The sequence below is a fragment of the Delphinapterus leucas genome, chromosome 21 (assembly GCF_059928025.1).
Source record: "Delphinapterus leucas isolate spDelLeu-1000000601 "Yukka" chromosome 21, BTC_Dleu_Yukka2, whole genome shotgun sequence".
NCBI lineage: Eukaryota > Metazoa > Chordata > Mammalia > Artiodactyla > Monodontidae > Delphinapterus > Delphinapterus leucas.
In genome coordinates, this window is record NC_143149.1 from 20,544,987 (window position 1) to 20,565,201 (window position 20,215).

The following is a 20,215-nucleotide window of genomic DNA, read 5'->3' on the forward strand; positions in this document are numbered from 1 at the left end:
TCTAAATATATGACATGTCATCATGTCATATGGATATGCAATATACCTTCTCCAAAAGTCACCACTGGCTTAAAGCTAGGTCATAGTGCAAGGCTGGCCCATGATTTTGAAATCAAGAGGCTACCTGGGACAGTGGAAGGAGACTGTGACCATGGATAATGTAAACTAGGAACCTAGTGAGTTCCTACACTGAGTTCCTGCCCTGTAACTCACTAACCACCTGCCAGGGAGCAAGGCGCTTAATCCCTCCGATCATCTGTAAAAATAAAGCACGGGTGTAATTGCTTTGCTGCTTTATACAGTTAGTATAAAGTTCCAGTTTAGTACTGAATATGAAGAAGTTTGTTCCTTAAGACTTTCATTCCTCCTTCATCGGAACACTCCTAAAAATACACACACCTCTTACTATGACTCTAAATGACACTAAACCAAAGCTTTGAACTCTGTAATTCTCTGTGATTATAACCTATAATCTTTAGAATTCCTCTCTCCCTCCAGTTTCACCTTGTCACCTCTCAAGATGGAAACTCTTAACTTCCTTTGCCTCTCTATGGAATCAGGTCAGCCTCCCCTCTGTGTTAAGTATGAAGTGTACCTCTTATTCTTCATTAATCTTGACGTCCAACTTGCTTAGCTGGGTATCTTTGGTGTATAAGGAGGGAAAGGCTGTTTACTGTCCTTTGCTGTTACTGTCATTGGTGGTAAAAGGAATCTCCTTTCCCCAGACTAATTTATAAGCTACTTGAGAGCCAGGATCACACTTGTTACCTCCGTACAACATCCAATATGGATGTAGCATCCTGGATGGGTTAGGGGCTCAGAAGGGTCTTGCTAACAGTGATGTGGGTCTGCACCTCCACCTGCCAGTAAATATATGGTTGGTTCTATTGGGCTGAGAAGGAATATATAAAATGTTGGGTTGTCAAAATCTATTAATCAGATAAACAGAATTAAACATATCAATAGACATTGTATAAATGTTAATATACTTCAAAATATAGTACACTTTTATATAATAATCCCTAATATTTGGATCACCATGTATAGCTTTTTGGTTTGGGGGTGTTGTCTGTTTTATGAGCAATCATACCCACTACCTCATTTAAATCTTGCTGTAACCGATTTGATAGTTTTGAGGGACAAATGGGTCTTTTCAACAGCTATGTCCCTGGGGCTCACTTTATAAAGCAAATAATTGCTTAGGCACATAATTTAATATTTAAATGTTGAAATTTTCCTTTATAAATATTTTCTTGAGATATCTTATTTCATTTCTTTGTAAACCAGTAAACTATATATAATAGGAGATTCAGTTTATGCCTAAGACATGTCTGCCTTGAATTGCAGGGAAATCCAGATACTCCTGCTTGTGACATTTATGTTTGCTTCTCCCTCAAATGAAACCCCGTCCCCACACTTCCATTCAAATGCCACTTTCTCATAGAGGACTTCCTTCCTAGAGCCCAATCTAAAATAGGGCACACGCAGGGACACACATGGATATACACACTCGCACACACACACATGCATGCATGTACAGGCACATTACTATTTAGTCCCTTGTTCTGACGTTTTTTAATAGCAGCTATCATTACAGTTAATATATAGTTACTTGCTTAATATCTGTGTTTCTCTTTAGAATATAAACTCCAAAAGGGGGAAGCGGCTTTGTCTCATTCTTTTTTTATTTTATTTTAAATTTATTTTTTATTTTATTTTATTTTTTATGCTCAGCTCTCCAAGGTTGGCTCCCCCATGTCTCATTCTTGATCTGTGACCAAAACTTCGGTCACATAACGAACTGGCACATAATGAACTTTCAATAACTATGTGTTGAATAGTCGAATGAATGATTATGAAGAGATAAGGCACCTCCTATAACTTATCAAAAGGTGAGTGAGAGTCAGAAGGACTAGGTCAGTTACAGGAATGTGGTCCAGTGTTGCAGGGGGCAGACGTGATGTTCAGTGTAAGGTCATATAGATTTTCCTCCATGACAAACCCCAAAGACTCAGGAAGGGATGCAACAACAAAACTATTTTAATAAAAATTAAATTACCTATAGGGCACTAGGAGTACAAAATAATGATAGCATTGGTTCTACAGTTTTTGCAGCCAAGAGGGAGAAGGCAGTGGTATGAGGGTTGCCAGTGGCTGGCTGTGACAGTGACAGATAAACATGCCCATGAACATATTCCCTGCCTGATCAGCGGGACTGGTGGCATCTTACGTGGAGATTAGTACCTTAACTTCCACTTAGGACCTGTAGAGCGAAGAGTCACCTGTGGCCTCATTTGAAGCAGAAAAGGAGGAAAATGGTGCCTACTATGTGGGAACCCAGCGTTTGCAGAACACACACACACCACCTTCCAGGGACTTCCCCCAAACTGATATAATCTGCAAAACCCAAGTTACAATGTGCTGACCCATTTAGTGATTTGCAACTGTTGAAGCATATGTGTGTGTGTTTAAGAGTAAAATACAGTATCAACAAAAGATATGGTCCTTATCATTAATGAAGTAAGAGCAGGTACAGACACGTAACGTCTCAACAACCTCATTGTGTGTGTGTGTCAAAAATGGTGAGGAGATACAGTCAGCTAGGCTGATTAAGGAAAGGCTTTTGGAGAAATAGGTAATATATTCTGAAATTGCTAGCATAAATGGGAAAGAAACCACTGAACAAGACCCAAAAGATTGGAAGGAATTTGGAGGTAATAGTCGAAAGAATGATGTGAAGAAAGGAGGTCACAAGTAATAGGAACTATATGAATGTAGTTTATAAAATATTTGTGATGGGGACTTCCCTGGTGGCACAGTGGTTAAGAATCTGCCTGCCAATACAGGGGACATGGGTTCGAGCCCTGGTCCGGGAAGATCCCACATGCTGCAGAGCAACTAAGTCCGTGCGTCACAACTACTGATGCTGCATTCTAGAGCCTGTGAGCCACAACTACTGAGCCCATGTGCCACAACAAATGAAGCCTGTGCGCCTAGAGCCTGTGCTCTGCAACAAGAGAAGCCACTGCAATGAGAATCCCACGCACCGCAACGAAGAGTAGTCCCCACTCTCCACAACTAGAGAAAAGCCTGCGCACAGCAACGAAGACCCAACGCAGCCAAAAAAAAAAATATATATATATATATATATATATATATATAAATATATTTGTGATGGAGGAGATTTTAAATATCCTCTTTGGAAATACATGGTTTTGACTCTTGGTCCTCACCACCTACTGTTTGTTTCTTAAGTGCTCAGAAACTCAACTTCTTCATTCAGAAAAAGTTGGCTAATATTGTCTACTTTTCATGATTATATGAAAGATTTTGAAAGTATATGTAAGTGAAAGTTACAATATGATATATGGGAGTTGTAATTAATATTTAGTCCCTTGTGCTCTTCTTACAAATGAGGAAACTGATATCCAAAGAAGTTATTTACCTGAAACCACACAGATATTTGTTGACTAAGACTCAGGATGTCTCAGCTCTTGCACATATACTATTTCTCCTACATTTCAAATGTGTCTTATCCTTCCACTATTGAAGTAGTGTGTACTCACTATGGAAAATTTAGAACCTACTAAAAAATAGATAAATGGAACTATCTCACCAGGATTCTATTACTCACTGTAATAGGTTTTGTTACTAAAAATATATATATTTTGTTATTTTTCTCAGTGTTTCTATGGATGGATTTTTGAAAGTTTTTGTTTTTACTTCATGGTGATTTTATTGCCTCCAGCTTAATTAATTAGTATTCTAATGTAAGCATTATTAATGGCACACAGCATTTCAACTAATGCATACTCCAAGTTTATCAATATTTATTCACATTTATTCAACAGACTATTTCCAAATTTTTACATGGAATTATGCTGTCATAATGTCAAACATGATTTAAAAATAACTGGCACTTAAAGTATTTATTCTTTCTATTCATCTTGTGCCTTTCAATGTATACAACTGGAAGATTTCAGGCCAATATTGAGAGGAACTTGGTAAACGGACAAGCACAGTAGTTTAGAAATAGAAGGATAAGGGTCAACAGGGTGAGAAAGTGTGGTGAGCAGTGTAACACACATACATGGAAAGGCAGGAGTTAAGAGCTTGTGCTTTGAAGTTCAACACTTTCCAATGTGAGAACTTTGACAAGTTAGTTAAACACCTCGGCCTCAGTTACCTTATCTATACAAGGAGCATATTAATAGATCCTAGCTCCTAGGATTGTTGTCAGGTTTAAATAGCAATCCGGTACAGTCCTGAGAATACGATCTGACAATTAGTGAACACTCAATGCATATCTGTTATGATTCCCAAAGCTTTAGTAACAAAAAACAGAGTTGGGAATTATAGTTACAAGTGAAGACAGGATTGAATGATGGCTTCCTTGTTTTAGGAGAAGTTGAAGTGTATGTAAGTATAGAAAGAAAGAAACAGATGGAGAGGGCCGCTGAGAGATAAGTCATCCTTAAACTATCCCTTAGACAGTTTGGGAGAATCATATTCAGAAAAACCTTCTCCTGTTCATTTTCTTATTCCCATTCCACCCTATGGTATGTAGTTCAGTGCTTATTGCCTCGTGGGAAGAGATGTGTTAGCAGAAAGCAGGGAAAAATAGCCTCTTCTGGCTTTTGAAAGAAGCCCCAATCCTTTTTAATTTATTTATCTTTTGCCTCTTTTAGCTCTAATCAGGCCTTAATGAATTCAGAGCGTAGACAAAATATTTCTGAGAAAAATGCCATAGGCTAGAGTTAGGCTTCTGCCCTGAGACTAAAAATACTTTCCTTGGGCTGGGAGGAGGGAGCCTTGTCACTAACTGGCTGAGTGACTGGATCAGTCACCTAACCTAATTGAAGTTCTATAACTGGATCTATTTTAAAAAGTAGCAGAAATATATGGTGTTTTTTTTCTTTGTAATATAAGATGTCTTTTTAAAAATAAAGGTGCAAAATGTTTTAATTCATTTTAGAGATAGCAGAGCTAAGGATGGTGCATGTGGTCAATGTTCATAGCGCCAACATTTACTTAGAAGGAATAATAAAATTTCACCCCCACCTTAACTGACTTTCCCCCAGAAATTTTAGCAAGAGAGAAAGGATAATTCATTAAATTCCATCATCACACCACCATCATTAATACTACAACTACTACCTCTTATAGACATTGAGTTTCTAGTATCAAGTTTTACTTTAAATGCAACTCAGTGAAACTTCCAAACTTGAAAATGCTATGTTAGTCAGTTCGGGCTGCTGTAACAAAATATGATAGACTGGGGCTTCCCTGGTGGCGCAGTGGTTGAGAGTCCACCTGCCGATTCAGGGGACACGGGTTCGTGCCCCGGTCCGGGAAGATCCCACATGCCGCGGAGCGGCTGGGCCCGTGAGCCATGGCCACTGAGCCTGCGCGTCCGGAGCCTGTGCTCCGCAACGGGAGAGGCCACAGCAGTGAGAGGCCCGCGTACCGTGAAAAAAAAAATATATATGATAGACTGGATGGTTTAACAACAGACATTTATTTCTCATAGTTCTGGAGGCTGGAAATCCAAGATCAAGTTGCTGGACAATTTGGTTCCTGGTGAGGGCCCTCTTCCTCATCGGGTATGCAGATGACTTCCTGCGTGTCCTGTGTCCTCACATGGCAGAGGGAGAGCTCTGATGTCTCTCCCTCTTTTTACAAGGTTTCTAATCCCATCATTACGCCCATGAAGGGTTCCACCTTCATGGCTTCATCTAAATCTGATGATCTCCCAAAGGCCCCCAACTCCAAATACTATCACACTGCAGAGTTAGGGCTTCAAAATATGTATTTGGAATGGGGGAGGGGACATAATTCAATCCATAGCAAATGCTAAAATACTTACATATAAAGTTAAAAAAAACCAAGCAAACTACAGTTGGTGACTCCAATATTAAATTCTGTAATAGTTTGGATCTGAAACTAGATTTTGTTTGTATTTGAAAATCTTGATAGAACACACTCTTCCTTTCCTTATTAAAATATGAGTACTAATGTAAAATTGGAACAATATGTCATCTGATTTACTATATTTTGGGTCAAGTGGTGAAAGAACTATTCAGACAACCTGCCAGGTTCTGTTAGGTTACACCCAGAGCTTCACGGTTTAAGACAAACGCAGGCTGAAGCTTTGACTCATAGGCATGTGGTCTGGCTCAAGAATATGCTACATGTTTCTGGAAAAACACACACACACACACACACACACACACACACACACACACGGAACCAAGAAACACAAAAATGTCTTCAGAGAATGAAAGCAAAAACCAGAAACAGTATCTTGTCCTACCAATTTCCGCCATCCCTTAGAGAAGCAACCAAGTATTTCCTTTGTGGTTTGCATTTCAAGGAACTTTTAAAACTCAGCAGTAACTAAGTTGCTTTTTGTATTATCTCATAATTCTTTTTTTCTCAAGAAATGGATGGATTAACCTTGTGACACCAGTAGGTTGGTAGGTAAGCACAGAAAATGTAGAAAAAGCATTCAAACATGTTATGGGAAAAGAAAAGTAACATACTGGTCAACTCCACATAAGGTTGCAAAACTGTCCTTGGTGTTTTTTGTTTTTGTTTTGATTTTTTACTTTTAACTTCAATCCCTCAGGTGCCATCATGTTTCACTCATTTCCCATAAGCCCCAAAGTGTAATTAGAGACCAACTGCTCAATCCCACTCTGTGCAGACTTGCCCCTTGTTCTAAATTACCTACCTTGGTTCTCCCCCAACCCTCCTGCCCACAGTCCACACTAATCAAAATTCCTGTTCCTATGGATAGGAGGGAAAAGATCTAATTAAACTAATGCTTAAATGTGATTCCCTGATAACTTTCCATCCATCTTCTCTCTAGCTCTTAACTGTGTAGTGTTAGCAATAGAACTATAAGTAAGACATGGCCTTGAACTCACAATAGGAAAGTCAGATGTGATTCATCTTAGGCAGGATAGTAACATATATTTGCAATACAGGAAAAACTAGGATTCTGGCAGTGACGTCTCATTAATTTCTAGAATTTTATTGTTTCATCTTTCTGGTAGGATAGATGTTCCCTATTTCTTATCTATCTGCTTTCTTCCACCCTGATATTTTTCTTTCAGTTGCAGGGAATGACCTTCCTAAATGTAAGAGATCAGTCTTTAATTTAGGGTATTCCTTTAGCAAATCTCCCTTACAATATTCCTTAAACAAGAGGCATGTTTGAGTAGGGGTATAAATACAGTGTTAAGAGAAAATAAAGACGAGAGTAGCTGTATATAATTTTTGGATCATCTGGGAAGGCATTTACAGAAAAGCAGATACTAGAGTTAAGCCTTAGGATAACAAAAATTTGGACAGAAATGTTAAAATGACTTTCACTTAAAATGGAAAACAAAGCAGCACCAAATGCTTACAGGGTGCATGCATGTCCAAAATTTTTTTATTTATCAGATTATAAAGTAATTGTTTCCATTTTCTTTAAATTGTCACAATTATCTTTAAAATCATTAACAACACTGGGCCTTGCTGTAGGTGCCAAAAACATCGGTTGTGTTTAATTGATCTTTTTTTTTCTAATCACTACTTGGAAAAAAACAGATTAATGCTAACAAACCTACTTGATCCACTTAATTTTTTTTTAACATCTTCTTTGGAGTATAATTGCTTTACAACGTTGTGTTAGTTGCTGCTGTATAACAAAGTGAATCAGCTGCACGTATACATATATCCCCATATCTCCTCCCTCTTGCGTCTCCCTCCCACCCTCCCTATCCCACCCCTCTAGGTGGACACAAAGCACCGAGCTGACCTCCCTGTGCTATGCAGCTGTTCCCCACTAGCTATCTATTTTACATTGGGTAGTGTATATTTGTCAATGCCACTCTCTCACTTCATCCCAGCTTACCCTTCCCCCTCCCTGTGTCCTCAAGTCTATTCTCTATGTCTGCATCTTTATTCCTGTCCTGCCCCTAGGCTTTTTTTTTTTTTTTAGATTGCATATATAGGAGTTAGCATACAGTATTTCCTTTACTCTTTCTGACTTACTTCACTCTGTACGACAGTCTCTAGGTCCATCCACCTCACTCCAAATAACTCACTTTCATTTCTTTTTATGGCTGAGTAATATTCCATTGTATATATGTGCCATATCTTGTTTATCCATTCATCTGTTGATGGACACTTAGGTTGCTTCCATGTCCTGGCTATTGTAAATAGAGCTGCAATGAACATTGTGGTACATGACTCTTTTTGCATTATGGTTTTCTCAGGGTATATGCCCAGTAGTGGGATTGCTGGGTCATATGGTAGTTCTATTTTTAGTTCTTTGAGGAACCTCCATACTGTTCTCCATAGTGGCTGTATCAATTTACATTCCCACCAACAGTGCAAGAGGGTTCCCTTTTCTCCACACCCTCTCCAGCATTTATTGTTTGTAGATTTTTTGATGATGGCCATTCTGACCAGTGTGAGGTGATGCCTCATTTTAGTTTTGATTTGCATTCCTCTAATGATTAGTGATGTTGAGCATCTTTTCATGTGTTTGTTGACAATCTGTATATCTTCTTTGGAGAAATGTCTACTTAGGTCTTCTGCCCATTTTTGGATTGGGTTATTTGTTTTTTTGATATTGAGCTGCATGAGCTCAATATTTTCTCCCATTCTGAGGGTTGTCTTTTCGTCTTGTTTATGGTTTCCTTTACTGTGCAAAAGCTTTGAAGTTTCATTAGGTCCCATTTGTTTATTTTTGTTTTTATTTCCATTTCCCTAGGAGGTGGGTCAAAAAGGATCTTGCTGTGATTTATGTCATAAAGTGTTCTTCCTATATTTTCCTCTAAGAGTTTTAGTGTCCGGTCTTACATTTAGGTCGCTAATCCATTTTGAGTTTATATTTGTGTATGGTGTTAGAAAGTGTTCTAATTTCATTCTTTTACATGTAGCTGTCCAGTTTTCCCAGCACCACTTATTGAAGAAGCTGTCTTTTCTCCATTGTATATTCTTGCCTCATTTATCAAAGATAAAGTGACCATATGTGCGTGCATTTATCTCCGGGCTTTCTATCCTGTTCCATTGATCTATATTTCTGTTTTTGTGCCAGTACCATACTGTCTTGATTACTGTAGCTTTTAGTATAGTCTGAAGTCTGGGAGCCTGATTCTTCCGACTCCATTTTTCTTTCTCAAGATTGCTTTGGCTATTTGGGGTTTTCTGTGTTTTCACACAACTCGTGAAATTTTTTGTTCTAGTTCTGTGAAAAATGCCATTGGTAGTTTGGTAGGGATTGCATTGAATCTGTAGATTGCTTGGGGTAGTATAGTCATTTTCACAATGTTGATTCTTCCAATCCAAGAACATGGTCTATCTCTCCATCTCTTTGTATCATCTTTAATTTCTTTCATCAGTATCTTATAGTTTTCTGCATATAGGTCTTTTGTCTCCTTGAGTAGGTTTATTCCTAGGTATTTTATTCTTTTTGTTGCAGTGGTAAATGGGAGTGTGTCCTTAATTTCTCTTTCAGATTTTTCATCATTAGTGTATAGGAATGCAAGAGATTTCTGTGCATTAATTTTGTATCCTGCTACTTTACCAAATTCATTGATTAGCTTTAGTAGTTTTCTGGTAGCATCTTTAGGATTCTCTATGTATAGTATCATGTCATCTGCAAACAGTGACAGTTTTACTTCTTCTTTTCTGGTTTGGATTCCTTTTATTTCTTTTTCTGCTCTGATTGCTGTGGCTAAAACTTCCAAAACTATGTTGAATAATAGTAGTGAGAGTTGATAACCTTGTCTTATTCCTGATCTTAGTGGAAATGGTTTCAGTTTTTCACCATTGAGAACAACGTTGGCTGCTGGTTTGTCATATATGGCCTATTATGTTGAGGTAAGTTCCCTCTATGCCTACTTTCTGGAGGGTTTTTATCATAAATGTTGAATTTTGTCAGAAGCTTTTTCTGCATCTATTGAGATGATCATATGGTTTTTCTCCTTCAGTTTGTTAAAATGGTGTATCACATTGATTGATTTGTGTATATTGAAGAATCCTTGCATTCCTGGAATAAACCCCACTTGTTAATCCACTTAATTTTTTTAAAATTTCTTCTAATTCACTTATTCTATTTGCTTATATATCTTGTACATTCTGTGGTTTCTATCTAGTTGGTTTTTAGTAGTAACTATGATTATTATTTGTTCCCATCTAGAAGAAAATCAAATAATCATCTTGGCATGGCTATACAGACATGTGGTAAAATAATTTTTCTTACATGCAAATTTTTGAGCATACATGCTAGTGACAGAAGACTCTTCTCTCAAGAGCTTCAGTATCATCAGACTGGTTTCCTTGATGCATAGCCCAAAGAAAACAGTCCTGGGGTCCATCACTCAGGGGATTCTATCTCCAAGTTCAATGTGTCTGTTGCTCAAGATGACTTTGCATGTTTTTGTCCTAACTTTAAAGTCAAATGTCTGTGTTTTTGATAGTTCACACTTTCTTCTCAAAACCCAAAATATTATTTTAACTCATTAAAAATCTTGCAGCTCAGCAAGGTCCCAAATAAAATAGCTACTGTGTTTTTCTGATTCATTTGTCTACACAAGAACTTGGCAACTGTAATTGACACTCCATTTTGACCCACAAATAACTAATATAAAGAGAGGAAACTCTATTATATTTTATTCCACAATAGGATTATTTTCGCAGTGAAATTCAGCCTTCCAGCATGAGGAATAGAAGAAACCTATTATGACAGATGTTTTACAAACTCTTTCAAACTATTTTTCTAACATTTGAATTCTGGCAAAGTTTTTGCTCTATTCTGCCCAACATACTTTCCTCCAACTTAAAATGAGATATATAATTTCATGAAAACATTAATTTTAAAGTTAAAAAAATTTTTTCTTTTCTCATACAAAATGGAAAACTGTTCAGTGAAATTCACAAAAGAAAACACTCTTGAGTGTTGCTTTATCCAAGAAAATAATTAAGACCAGGCTGTAGAAGCGATACTATATAAATGTGAACGTGTCCTATTGGATACTGAATAGAATAACATTTTTCTAGAGTTTGAGAAAGAAATACGTCTTTTCAGTTCTAATTGTGTTCTTTACTTCTAATGGCATACATATCACTTCTATCAAGGCTGATAAGCATAAGTGAAATAGTGATTTCTATTGGGTACTGAAACAGGCACATGCACAGATATGTTTACACTTTAAAATTGGCTGGATTCAATTGTCAGAGCTTTAGTGAATACCTAGCTAATACTCATTGCAAATATAAGTGATTATCCTACTGGTATGTAGAGTTTAAACTGGATAATGCTTAAAAATTCCAGGAGCAGGGTGACCTCTATTCCAAGAAAATATTAGGCTGCTCAGTGGGAATCCATTGAAACTAAGGGCTCTGTAAAGATATATCTCTAGTTTATATATAATGGATGCTACTTCATTCCTGTTTGACAGAATAGTGGTGAAAATTTTCCAGTTCTCTGGATTTTGATCAGATACTTCATCTATAAAAACATTACCAAAAAAATAAAACCCCACACATTCTTTTCAAATGCGCCTACCAAAATGGACCATATGTTTGGCCATAAAACAAGTCTCAATAAATCAAAAAAACTCAAATTATCCATAGTATGTTCTCCAATCATAATGAAATTAAATTAGAAGTCAATAAGAAAGATAACAAAAAAAACAGCAAATCATTAACCCTTTTGATCATAGATGCAAAAATTCTTAAAAATATTTTAGCAAGTTAAATTCAATAATATATGAGATAATAATACATCATGACAAAGTATGATTTATTCCAGGAATGTAAGATTTGTTTAACGTTTGAAAATCAATTGATGAGGGGCTTCCCTGGTGGCGCAGTGATTAAGAATCCGCCTGCCAATGCAGGGGACACAGGTTCGAGCCCTGGTCCCGGAAGATCCCACATGTCACACAGAGCAACTAAGCCTGTGCACCACAACTACTGAGCCTGAGGTTTAGAGCTCGCGAGCCACAACTACTGAAGCCCGTGCACCTAGAGCCCGTGCTCCGCAACAAGAGAAGCCACCGAGATGAGAGGCCCATGCACCACAACAAAGAGCAGCCCCTGCTCGGCACAACTAGAGAAAGCCTGCGCACAGCAACAAAGACCCATTGCAGCCAAAAATAAATTAAAAATACAATAATTAAATTTAAAAAAAAGAAAATCAACTGATGAAATGCACCACTATTAACAGACTGAAAAAAGAAAAACTTCATACAGACTAAAAAAGAAAAATCTTATTCAGAAAAATATTTTGGGATTACACTATCCTTTCCTGATTTTAAAAAGAAAAAACTCTCAGCAAACTAGTAATAAAGCAGGGAAGGGTTTCTCAACCTCAACATTGTCGACATTTTGGTCAGATAATTATTTCCTGTGGGAAGCTGACATTTTGGGTCAGATTATCATTTGTTGTGGGAAGCTGTGTTGTACATTGCAGTATGTTTTGCAGCCAGAAGCACCACTCTGCCCCAGTTGTGATGACCAAAAATATCTCCAAACATCTCCAAACGTTCCTATTAAACAAAACCACTCCCAGTGGAATGGTTTGGAATGGAGGGAAATTCCTTCACCTGATAAAGGACATCTATTTATAAAAAATCCTTGCAGTTTATATCATAATTAATAGTAAAAAAACACATGCTTTTTTCCTTAGATCCAAGACAACATGAGACTGTCCACTTTCACTAATGTTATTCAGCATTGTAATGCAGATTCTAGCCGGTGGAATAAAACAAAAACAAAGAGAAATCAAAAGTGTTCAAACTGAAAAAGAAGAAGCAAAACTGTCTTATTCACATACAACATTATCTATGTAGGAAATCTTAGGGATCATCAAAAAGCTACTGGAGGGATTTCCCTGGTGGTCCAGCAGTTAAGACTCTGCACTTCCACTGCAGGGGGTGTGGGTTCGATCCCTGATCGGGGAATTAAGATGCCACATACCCCGAGGTGTGGCCAAAACTTTTTTTTTAAAAAGAAAATTATTTTTTAAAAAAAGCTACTGGAAACGAGAAAGACAAATACCGTATACTAACACATATATATGGAATTTAAGGGAAAAAAATGTCATGAAGAACCTAGGGGTAAGACGGGAATAAAGACACAGACCTACTAGAGAATGGACTTGAGGATATGGGGAGGGGGAAGGGTAAGCTGTGACAAAGCGAGAGAGAGGCATGGACATATATACACTACCAAATGTAAAATAGATAGCTAGTGGGAAGCAGCCGCATAGCACAGGGAGATCAGCTCGGTGCTTTGTGTCCACCTAGAGGGGTGGGATAGGGAGGATGGGAGGGAGATGCAAGAGGGAGGAGATATGGGGACATATGTATAACTGATTCACTTTGTTATAAAGCAGAAGCTAACACACCATTGTAAAGCAATTATACTCCAATAAAGATGTAAAAAAAAAAAAGCAAAGAAGTCAATGTCAGATCTGCCTGAGTTAGTTTAATAATGACATTCTACACTTCCAGTGTAGAGTGAATTCATAGAAATAATGCTATTAATTGTGGTACTATAATCAGGAAAACTTTAAAATTAGAGAAAGGAATACCACTACCAGAAATATCTATGCTATTTATTTCATAGCCTTCTATTTCTTCTGTGTAGATACAATAACCTCTCATTATCTGAAAATACTAATTAAAATTTTGTAGAAATCTCAAAAAAAAAAAAAGCTACTGGTGTTAGTGAGTTTTGCAAGTTTGCAGGATGCAAATCCATGTAAAAAAATGAATTGTGTTCTATGTAATAGTAATAAACAATTAGAAATGGAATTTTTAGAAAATACCATTTACAATAGTCTCAAAGATATGAAATACTTAGAGATAAATGTGCAAGACTATTACAGTGAAAAGTAGAAAACACTGGTAAGAGAAATTAAAAACCTAAATAAAAGAAGAGCTAGTGTTCATGAAACAGAAGACAATATTATTAAGATGTTAATTCTCTTCCAAACTGATCAAAATTCCAACAGGCATTTTTTTTTTTTTTAACTTTTTAGCCGAGCCGTGTGGCATATAGGATCTTAGCTCCCTGACCAGGGATCGAACCTGTGCCCCCTGCAGTGGAAGCTCAGAGTCTTAATTGCTGGACTGTCAGGGAAGTCCTCCAACAGGCATTTTTGTAGAAATGGATGAGCTGCTTCTAAAATTCATATAGAAGTGCAATGGTCCTAGATTATTCAAACAACTCTGAAAAAGAACAGTTAGAATATTTACACTACTTGATTTCAAAACTTACTGTAAATCTACAATAATCAGTATGATGTGGTATTACATAAGAGATAAACAAATATGTCAGTGGAACAGAACAGAGAGTCTAGTAATAGAACCACACATATTTGGTCAATTGATTCTTGTTAAAGGGACAAAGACAATTCTGTGGAGGAAGACTGTTACAAGTGGTGCTGCAGCAATTGGGCATCCTCATTCAAAAAACAACAACAGAAAACAAACTTCAATCCATACTCTCACTATGGCATATAAAAAATTAACTCTAAATGTATCAAAGAACCTAAATGTAAACTCTAAAACCAAAAATTTCTAGCATAAAATATAAGAGAAAATCTTTGTGATCTTAGATAAGGCAATGAAACCTAATTTCTTTGCCTTGAGACAAGAAACACAACTCATAAAAGAAAAAGGTCGTTAATTTTTTTTCACTTATCAAAAGTAAGAACTTTACAAAAGGCACTGTTAAAAAAAAATGAAAAGACAAGCGAAACTGGGAAAAAACATTTGCAAATCATCTGATAAAGACGTATGCAGAGGGCTTCCCTGGTAGCAGAGTAGTTGAGAATCCGCCTGCCAATGCAGGGGACACGGGTTTGAGCCCTGGTCCAGGAAGATCCCACATGCCGTGGACCAACTAAGCCCGTGCACCACAACTACTGAGCCTGCACTCTAGAGCCCGTGAGCCACAGCTACTGAGCCTGTGTGCCACAACTACTGAAGCCTGCGCGCCTAGAGCCGGTGCTCCACAACAAGAGGAGCCACCTCAGTGAGAAGCCCCGTCTGGCTGCAACTAAAGAAAGCCCGTGCGCAGCAATGAAGACCCAAAGCAGACAAAAATAAATAAATAAATAAACTTATTTAAAAAAAAAAAAAAGATGTATGCAGAATATACAAAGTTCTCTCCAACTCAATAATAAGGAAACCACAATCTAATTTTTTTAAATGGATAAAACATTTGGACAGGCATTCCCACAAAGATATACCGATAATAAATAAGCACAGGAAAAGAAGATGCCCCCAAATTATTAATTATTAGGAAAATGCAAATCAGATATGACTACACATCTATCAGAAGGGCTAAAATTAAAGAAACTGATCATATTGTGTTGGCACGCATATGGGACAATAAAAATTTCAGGAACTTCTGGTGGAAATATAAAATGGAAGACCTACTTTAGCAAACAGTTTGACAGTTCCTGAAAAAGTGTAAAATATGCCTATCAAATGACCCTGCCATTCATTCCTAAGTATTTATCCAGGGAAATGAAAGAATATGTGCATACAAAGGCTTGTTCATGAATTTTTATAGCAGCTTTATTTGTAATGGTCAAATAACTGTCCCAATGTTATTGTCCCAAATGTCCATTAATAGGTCAACGGATTAAAAAGATTGTAGTATATCCGTACAATGGAACCCTACTCAGCAATAAAAAATGGACCATTGATACATGCAAGAGCATGGACGGATCTCAAATAATTATGCTAAATGAAAGAAGCCAGAAGAAACTGCATACATGTGATTTCATGTAAATAAATGTCTAGAAAATTTAAACTCATCTGCAGTAACAGAAAGCAGATCAGTATTTGTTTGGGGGTGGAGAGGGAGAAAAGGGCAAAAGAGAAAGATGACGAAGAGACAACTTGGAGGTAATGGATATGTTCATTATTTTGATTACAGTGATGGTATCACAGGAATATGCATTTGTCAAAAGCAACCAAACTGTGTACTTTAAATGCATGCTGTTTATTGTGTCAATTATATCTCGGTAAAAATATTAAAAATACACTTGAGAAATGCCAAAAGCAACTGAAATCTAGAAAATTGAGAGATGAATTGAAAAATAAAAGTGAAGAAATTAGCAGAAGGACTCAGAACCAGAAAACAATAGCAAAAATATACTATCTGAAGATGAAATACAAAAGCAATAAAATGATAGAAAAGCGAATGCACAGTGCCACGGGAAAAAGCCCTTCTGCACCTGCTGTACCAGGTGTCATCAGAGAAAAAACAGGAGGTAGGGAAATACAAAGAACCACAAGGACAAGCATATCTGCAAAATTTTTGTGGTTTTATTCCTTAGATATCATCTATTCAACCAATTATTTATTACGGGTATAATTTTTTTTTTCCGGCCGCACCGCTTAGCATATGGGATCTTAGTTCTGAGACCAGGAATGGAACCTGTGCCCCCTGCAGTGGAAGCTCAGAGTCTTAACCACTGGACCGCCAGGGAAGTCCCTATTATGTACATAATTTTTATATGACTAAGAACAACAAAAAGTAATTGTAAATTGAATAGCAATGAAAACCATAATAGTGGCTAGCTGAGATTTGCTGAGTGACTAACTGAATCATGATATTGAATATCCACTAAAGTTTTCATATGTATCATACTCCTATCCAAAATCAGTCTCTGTACTCCACATTCTTAGTACTCTTCTCCTCCTCAAAATTTCACTCCAACATTTCTCCACTCTCTTGCCTACAACATCTTTCCTCTCCCTTTGGGAAGATGTCATGCTGATTTTAAAAAGCAAAACAAAAAATTTGCAAAAATACTGTCATTCTCCCATCCTAATAGAAATTTCTCATATCCCAGACAGTTATCATGCCATTTCCGTGCTTTCCTTTGCAGTAAAATTTCAAGGGCTGACTCTACTTGTGTCTTCAATTCCTTTCCTCAAATTCTCTTTTAAAGCATGCTAATTAGGCTTTTGTCCATGTGATTCTCTGAACTTGTTCCTGTCATTATCAACAGTGACTTCTACATCATTAAATCCAATGTCCAGTTAGTTCTTTCTACTCTTGCTTTCTCCATTTACAGTACAGTTAGTCTCATGGCGATCTCATTGTCTTTTGCTTTAAATTCCAACCATACGTTTAAGACTCCCAAACTTATTTCTCCAGCTCCAAACTCCTTTCCAAACTTGAATTCGTGTATCCAACTGCCTCCTTGACACGCCTATTAGAAATGTTTAACAGATCTCAAATGTCATATGTCCAAAACTAAAATTCTGGTCTCTACCATGCAAAACTAGCTTCATCTCCAGGCTTCTCTTTTTCAGCTGATGGTAACCCCATCCTTGAGTTACTCAGGAAGCCTTTTCAACTCCTTCTTTTCTTCTTATGTAGCAAATCTAATTCTTCAGGAAAGACCAAAAAAAAGGATACCTTTCTCATCACCTCCATCTGAGCCATCCACTTCTTTCACCTGGATTTCCATAGTAACCTCCTAACTGGTCTCCCTGCTTTGGCCCTTAACTCCTTTTACCTTATCCTTAACACAGCAGCCACAGTAACCCCATTAGAATGTAAAGCAGACCTTGCCACTCAGCCTTGCCAGGGCTCCACTTTTAACTCAGAGTCAAAGTCAAAGTCCTTCCAGGACACCACCTAACATGCTTCTCCTCACCACCCTGAGCACATCTTCTTTTTCTTTACCCTTTTCTCCTCCTATCCCAGCCTCATTGATTCCCGTGCTACTTTTGGAAACTGCCAGGCACACTCCTTTTTTAGGACCTTGTTTACTCTGCTTGGAACTCTGTGACCCCCAGATATCTATATGGCCATCTCCCTCCCCTTTTAAAACTTTTTACTAAAAAGTCCCTCAGAGAGACCTCCCTTGATATCTCTTATTTAATTCTGTAACACGATTGGCCCTCATTCCCCATATCCTTTATTATGCTATGCACTTTCCTGTTTTCCCTAGTAATTATCTGTATACTAGATAATTTACATATTTATTATGTTTCTTGTGGATTACCCATCCTCTACCCTCCATTTAAGCTCCATGAGGGCAAAGCTCTTTCGTTTCTCTGTCTGGTGGTGTCTAATGATGTATCCCAAGTGCATAGAATAGTACTATGTATAGTAAATACTCAGTAAATATTACTTGAATATGTGGATGGATATTAGGTATGTTCATTTGGTATGTATACTGAGGCTTTCCAATGGTTCCATTTTAAAGGGACAAAGAAGAAAAGTATACTTGTATTTTAACAGAAATTGAACAGATATTCCTTCAAGGCTACAAGCCCTTGTAACAAGTTCATGACCCTTGTCCCTTCCCTCCCACCCCACCCCCCAGTGGTGGACTGAGAATGCTGCCCTGTATCCTGTAGTAGAGTATAGGATAAGGAGCCAGGTGGAATGACTCTCAAAGGGCAGACCTTTAACTGGAGCAAAAATTTTATGAGATGAAGGAATCTGGACACAGATAGTTTCACCTCTTTTTCCAGGCGAACAGAGGGTGTAAGCGATAACGTGTAAGAACAATAAGAACATTTGAAAGGACAATAGGAGAAGCTAGAGTGAGCATGAGCTCTCAGCCTAAAGTGAAGAGGAAACATTTTTGGATAGACTGAAGATACAGGGAAACGAGAATTTCAGAGAACAATATGGTAACATTAACAAGGATGCTGAAGAGTACTGCATGGCGATGTTAGCGTACGTTTTCGTATAGAACAAATCTTTGTGTGACATAGAACGAACCTCCACTTCCACTAGCTGGGCACACCTAGCCTTCTCTAAAACATCCTTCATGGCTTGGAATCTTCATGCTTCTGAGAATATCCTGGCCCTTTTGAATAGGCAGGGAGATTCTTCAGTTTCTGGGATCATATACACTCTAGTGTCTGTGCCAAGGTAACTTTTTTTTAACTACTTGCTAAGTTTATGTTTTCATTTCTATTTGAAATTTATCAAGATACTTTTTTCATAGCTATTCCTGAGTTGTAATAATTTTCAATGAAGGGAAGCAACGTACATAAAAATCCAAGAAGTAGGTGTAACCGGTTTGGGAGAATTTATATGATTTTGATCCTTTTGTTAGTTTAACATCCAACTTAATTGTGTTCCTTTAATAAATTCTTCTGGATGAATACTAAATGTTTAGCAAAAGTGGAGTGTCAAAAGATTGCAAATTTGATCAAAAAACTAGTATGCATATGCAGATTATTAAATAAAAACTGCAAAATTGTATTTTTTCCTATGTGGGTATATGTCTATCAAAATGAAACTGTTGGAAGAAAGTACACATAAATATTACTGAAAAAATAACTAGAAATCTGTCAAATAATTCTATTTTTATTGCTTTGACACACATGTGGTAACTCTAATAAACTGCAAGCAAAGTTTTTAAACAGATTTTTGAAGGATCAGTTTTCGTAGACAAAGTGTTCCTGCATGTATTACACTAACTGTACTTGCATGGACACTTCTAAAGTGCTTTAAAGGCATTCCATCTCTCTATATGTTAATTTTAAATTCATTACTATTAAGACAGTATTTTTTCATTAAAACAGAAAGAATAAAAGCCTACTTACACCCACAATATCACAAATGTTAAATGTGAGTGCTGAATTAATGATGCTTGCTACTCAATTCATAAAGAATAAGATATTTCTTTCAAAGGATACGTCCCACTTTGCACAGTCAAAATGTTGTTGGACTATTTTAGAGTCATCGAACAATTCTGTAAAAGTGCAGATTCAAACTTCCTAAAGGTGGCTGGGGGTTAGATAGTGTTTACTATCAATCATAGCCAGTGTTTACTATTTAGATCCTAGTACAGGGGAAGAAAGTTGATCTTCACAATAGCTTCTAATCCTCATTCTACAATTCCTTTTTCTTTAAAAAAAAAATAAAGTACCTAATCGTTCCACCAATAAAATTGTTCCAAATGCATATATTTAACTGAGCTCAATAGATAGATTCTTCAGGAAAACAATCATAGAAAAGAGATGTAAACATGAAAAGGGCAATAATTTAAATGGTAAAAATAATGCTAGTTAACAATGAATACTGAACCAGCCATGAAATCTAATGACTTGACATGGACTATTATCTCTAATTTTGAAAAACCCTTAGATCCAGAGGCTAAAACTGAGGTTTATGCAGGCAATGTAATTTGCATGGGGTCATCATGATTGTTAGT

At 37.1% G+C, this 20,215-nt stretch overlaps 1 non-coding gene across 1 annotated transcript; it reads right to left on the reverse strand.

Moving 5' to 3' along the window:
* Positions 1 to 1,723: 1,723 nt before the first annotated feature.
* LOC149744435 (small nucleolar RNA SNORD55/SNORD39) lies at positions 1,724 to 1,801 on the reverse strand. The gene has a single exon (XR_016391246.1). It is a non-coding gene; the product is annotated as a small nucleolar RNA SNORD55/SNORD39 (small nucleolar RNA).
* Between the last annotated feature and the right edge of the window lie 18,414 nt (positions 1,802 to 20,215).